Source organism: Rutilus rutilus (assembly GCF_951802725.1).
Source record: "Rutilus rutilus genome assembly, chromosome: 2".
NCBI lineage: Eukaryota > Metazoa > Chordata > Actinopteri > Cypriniformes > Leuciscidae > Rutilus > Rutilus rutilus.
The window spans coordinates 57,775,140-57,781,151 of NC_140210.1; the positions used below are offsets into that span (position 1 = coordinate 57,775,140).

General features: G+C 39.1%; 1 long non-coding RNA gene across 1 annotated transcript; it reads left to right on the forward strand.

The window, feature by feature from the left end:
* Positions 1 to 457: 457 nt before the first annotated feature.
* LOC311286457 lies at positions 458 to 3,403 on the forward strand. Its single transcript, XR_014626557.1, has 2 exons — positions 458 to 740; positions 2,359 to 3,403. It is a non-coding gene; the product is annotated as an uncharacterized lncRNA (long non-coding RNA).
* The last annotated feature ends 2,609 nt before the right edge of the window (positions 3,404 to 6,012 follow it).

Consider the following 6,012-nt stretch of genomic DNA (forward strand, 5'->3'; position numbering starts at 1 on the left):
TAAGAGCATTATTAAAACAAGAACTTATGAAAAATGGCAGTTCTTTTGGGATAATGAATCCTTTTGGAGACATCTTTTTAGTATACAGTCTAAAGTAAATAAGATTGCAGATTCAGTCAGAGCTAGACATGAGGAAGTGGTGTTGTCCAGGCTGAGGATTGGGCACACCAGACTTAATAGTACCTTATTTCTAATGAAAAAGCATGTTGATGGTAACTGTGAGCATTGTCTCAGGCGTAGCCCAGAAACAGTAGAGCATGTATTGATTCATTGTCAGAAATATCATCAAGATAGGCAGAGGCTTATTGCTCAAGTAGAGGCCAATGAAATTATCTTTGAATATAGAAATATTTTACAAAGAAGTGCTGGTAAGATTTTTCATTTTTCTTTTTCTTTTTTAAAGAATACAGGGCTTTTAAAAAGAATTTAATTTTATAGAGAAAATGTAACTCCTGTTCTACACTCCAGTCCAGCGATGGCAGTAATGCAACAAATAGTTTTCAAATAGTTGTTAAAAATAGAAGAAGAAGAAGTCAATGGTGTGTTTATGTGTGGATGTGAGCGTCTGTAAGCGCAGCTTTCTATTTCATTTTAGTGATATTAAGTTTATATGTGTGTTTATTTGCTGCTACACTATATTGTTAAGATGATTTCTTATAGAAGGAATAGTACAGACGAGACGAATGATATCATTATCATTAGTCATCGTCGCTATCAGGATACTGGATACCCTACTCGTGGTAAGTCTGAATTTTTTTTTAATTAATACTAATACTATTTATAATACAATACTTGCTTTTTTCAGGTGGAGAGGCATTTTAGAGCTCAGTGAGAGAGCCTATAACATTATACAGTTGTGTTGTCTTGATTTAACTGTAAAGCCTTTTTTTTAGCATGCCGATAAAGCTATTTAAACCTGAATTTCTCAGTTGCTGATTAATTTGCGATGCAGAGTTTCTGAAAGAGGAGAGACACGACTTGACCACAGAACACGTCTCTGTTCATAATTATGTAAACACTCAATTATTTTGAAGTATGGCCCTGGTCGCAATATTTATTTTGATTACTTTTGTGTGATAAAGATGCCTAATAAAGCTATTATAGCTAGTATGAGTAACAAAATGCTTTTTCTGTGTCCATATTTGACTAATAATAATGCAAAAAAATTGCACTTCAAATGAACATTTATGAGAAAAAAGTTTAATCTTTAATAGTCTTTAATAATAAATATATGTCCAAATTAAAAACTTAATACATGCAAGTAATTATGACTGAAAACATCCAGCCAAACATTAAGGGCCCTATTTTAACGATCTGAAACGCAAGTGTCAAAGCGCAAGTAACTTTGTGGGCGGGTCTTGGCGCTGTTGCTATTTTCCCGGCGGGATAAATGACTCTTTCGCCTGGCGCAAATCTAAAAGGGGTTGGTCTGAAGTAGCTTCATTATTCATAGGTGTGGTTTGGGCGTAACGTGAAATAAACCAATCAGAGCGACATCTCACATTCCCTTTAAGAGCAGGCGCGCTTGTTCTAAAGCGGATTCCTATTATAACGGCGGATTTGCCAGGCGCACGACAGGAGCGGTTCAAGGCCGAGGAGACCGACGTTCTCGTCAGGGACGTTGGGGATGGAGAAACACACCCAAATTAACTTCGGTTAAACAGGCGTATGATAATTTGGGTAAATGTGTAAGCTAGATGTATGCTTTTATAATAAAATGTCTATCTATCTATCTATCTATCTATCGTAATAATGTATGATTTGCAAAAATAACTGCTGCGTCTGTGTGTAGATGAGAGAATCAAAGTGTATGCGCGTTGTGCACACGCTACATTGATTAAGGCCAAGCATGCGCCCTTAAAATAGCATATGAATAACATGCCACTGACTTTAAACTGTTTTTTTTCGGTCAGTGGCGCAATTGTTTTCTAAACCTGTAAAATAGCATGAGGGAACGTTTGCGCCGGAACACGCCTCCTCTTTGCGCTGAACCGCCCCGGGGAGCGCAAGTGTATTTCTTAGTTAACCGACGTGCATCTGTGGAGGGAAAAGTCCGCTTTGCGCGGGTGCAAAATAGGAATGATACATGCGTCGGTGTACAAAGTCAATTGCGCTGGGTGCAAGATAGGGCCCAATGCCATGGATATATGTTTATATATAGGGCTATACAGCCATCTACTGGTTACACAACAGTATTACAGGTGATAAATGCTGCATGGTAAATATTTAAAATCCCTTAAACATTTATATAATTTGTTTGAAATAAATATTTTTAAGTCTGCAACTTGTTACTGTATGTGGGAGTTCAAATCAGTTTGTATTGTTAGATTATAATACATTTCCTCTCTCATTTTCCAGGGAGTGAAGCAACTTTTCCATAAACAAAATTCTGATGCTGACACAGAGGATGGAGTGATAGTACCAGAGATCCACTGTCCCTATCAGACAATAATCTTACTTTGTTCAGACACATCACCTTTGAATGACTGGGATCTTGATCTTCAGACACCTGATTTATTTTATTTTAATATAAAGTAGCAAACATTTTAATTTCCTCTAGATTAAAACAAACACAGCTCACAAGTACACAAGAGGTTGCACTTTATTCTTATTAGTCTGTGCTGATCTTGGATTAGCATACCAACACCATATGAATGTTAAGGGCATAGTTCACCCAAAAATAAAATTCTCACTTATTTTACTCACCCTCATGCTGTCCCAGATGCATTTTACTTTCTTTCTACAGATAAACACGAATTAAGATTGTAAGGAAAGTAATCCATCTCTGAGAGTCCTGAAGACGCTTTAAAAACACACACAGTGACCGTGACGGTAATCCATGCGACCTCAGTGGAATCAATGCCTTCTGAAGTAAAACAATAAGCTAGATAAGAAAAATACTAATAATGTAAACTGTTTTAACTATTAAAAATAACTTCCGACCAACTGTCGCCTACATGCGTTACAATCCACTTGTATTATATGGACTCACAGAGATGGATTATTTCCTTAAAAATCTTTGTTTATGTTTATGTTTATGTTGTTTGTGAAGAAGAAATTCATATACATCTGGGATGGCGTGAAGGTGAGTAAATGATGAGAGAATTCAAATTTTTTGGGTGGACTATCCTTGTACTGCTTGTGTCCAGTCACTGCTTTGTTATTGTACTGCAACAGGAACTGCTCAAAGAATCATTGCAACATTTAAAATGTATATGAATTTTAAATATGTATTTGTAATTGTGCATTTTGTATAGTAATGTATATCATGATAATACTGTGCATTACATGTATAGTATACAGTCAATGTTTTGTGGATTCTGGTCTTTCCTCTCACAACATATTTGCATCCAAGACTTTCACTTTGATACTTCTGTGTATATGCTTTAGTGACAATAAAGAATGTAAATTTATTTGAATTCATATTTTCAATTACATTCATTTAACTGATTGTATAAGTCACAATTGAAACTGTTGATGATTGTTAAAATATATTTACAATTTTATATGTTAAAAGATAATATTAACTAAATGAAATAACTAAATAAAATTATCAGCATGATAAAAAAAATGGCAACAAGAACATTCTTTGTGTGACATATGTAATGAAATGCCCTTTGAGGTCTGTATCATCTGACAGCAGGCCACGATTGTAAATTTCATATTGTTTAAATTCCTCTTATTTAAGTGATCATTAATTTTGATGGTGTAAATGCATATGCTAGCAATGAGTGTGATGGCCATGGTTGCCAACCTTGATTACCTGGTTGAAGTGATTCGGTTCTGATTAATTCGGTTCGGGAGTATAGATAAAAGCCCGCCCGCACTGACAATTGATTGGTTGGGTCCTTACATGCGCTTCGTGAGGAACACACGCACACTAGCACACACACGCAAGGTCTCTCGCTCCCTCTCTCTCGCTCTAGATTCCGGGAAATTTTAACTAATTTGCGGGCATCAGGGAGCCGCGATCAACATGCGGGAGACTTTTGGAACTTCCGGGAGACTTGGGATGTCTGACACATAAACACACCACTGACGTCTTCACTTCCAGGTGAAGAAGCTGTCAATAAAAAACTCAGTAGCCAATGAGAACACACTGCTACTAGCCCTGCCCCCACGAGAGCTATGCGTCAGAACGGTGAATGAAAACTCAGGGAGTGTAAACGAAAACTTCAGAAGCGTAAATGAAAACTCTGGAAGTGCATTTGTAAGTTCAGATCAGCGATAGAACGATGAGAAAACAGTTAGCAAATCTACTCGGTTACTATCATGAACTCAGTTCCCTGAGAGTAGGGAACGAGTATTGCATAGCTATACGCAGTGGGGAAACTCCTTTTCCTCGATTTACTGAAGCCTAAAATGTAAAACACATTTGCAGCTGCACAGCTAGCACAGTGAGTGTCTGGCTCACTCATTGGCTGTGCTGCAACTGCACATCCAATGGCGCGGGCGCCTCTGCCTCAGCGCACCATTACACGTCAGAACCCGCCAAGTGGGTGTGGCCTTAGCCTATATTGGTCCCAGAAAACGCCATTTTAGCAGGTTTAAACGACTGAAGCGACAACTTGCCAGGTTACCATAGTGCGGCCGGCAACGCAATACTCGTTCCCTACTCTCAGGCAACCGAGGTTACGACAGTAACCGAGTAGCGTAGCTACTGCGTATTGGGTAGCTATACGCAGTGGGGACGCCATGTAAAACGTCGCACTATAAGTAACTGGTTGTCTACTGCAACTCAGGACCCCTGAGCTCACAGAAACAAGCCAGAACCCAAGTATATATACTGAACAGACCGGACACCGTCGGGTCTAGTAATATATATATATATGTCAGTATCTCAACCAACATAATGTACCAATAAGGCCGGACATCGTCGGGTCTATTAGTTTGGGGAAATAGAACCGGCCAAAGGTGGGTTTTATAATAAAATGGATATGTGTTTGTGCACAGTGACATAACTCGTAGACAAGACCAGACACCATCGGGCCTTAATCATACCGAAAAATACCTTCGCCTGTAGGGAAGGTACCTCCATGTTATAGAACTTCATAAATGTGTAAGGCGAGGACCAGCCGGCCACGCACAAATATCCTGAATAGGAAACCCAGAGGACCAAGCCCAAGACGAAGCCATGCCTCTCGTTGAATGAGCTCTAATACCTAGAGGGCAAACATGACCCACTGAGGTATATGCCATAGATATGGCATCCACTATCCATCTAGACAGTCTTTGCTTCGTGACTGGATATCCGTTAGATCGGCCACCAAAGCAGACAAAGAGCTGTTCTGATTGTCTAAAAGACGCAGAACGCTCCAGATAGATTCCCAGTGCTCTGACAGGGCAGAGTAGATTAGCCTCCCCATCCTCAGCAGAAGGGGGAAGAGCTAATAATGTGATAACCTGTGCTCTAAACGGCGTTGAGAGCACTTGGGTACATAGCCATGTCTGGGTTTGATGATGACCCTGGAGTCATCCAATCCAATCTCCAAACAGGAAGGGCTCACAGAGAGGGCCTGCAGATCCCCCACTCGCTTGATAGATGCCAATGCCAGCAGGAGAGCAGTCTTTAGCGAGAGAGGTTTAACCCTCTGGGGACCAAAAACGCGCCCGCGCGTTTTGCTCGTTTTTTTTTTTAGCAATGAAAAATAAACACAAAATGCTCTGTTAATTTTGATCTTTAATTTTCGTGTTATACATCAATCGATCCTGTTCAGTTTCTATTTTTTTTCTGTATACTCACAATAAAAATAAAGTGACAAATAAAGAAACTTTAACATGATGCGATTTCTGCCTTCTCTCTGTCAGTAAACTCCCATTTGAAACGCGTTCGAAAATGATCTATAACTCCGCGAAAATTCAGTCAAACAGGCAAACAGACCCACGGGCATAAAGCTTGAGATCGCAGCTTTTAAATGAAGTAATTTATATAAAAAACAAATATTATCAGCTTCTGTAATCTGTATAAAAAGAGAGCGATTCCAGTCGAGCTCATTACGAGCTCATTGACTT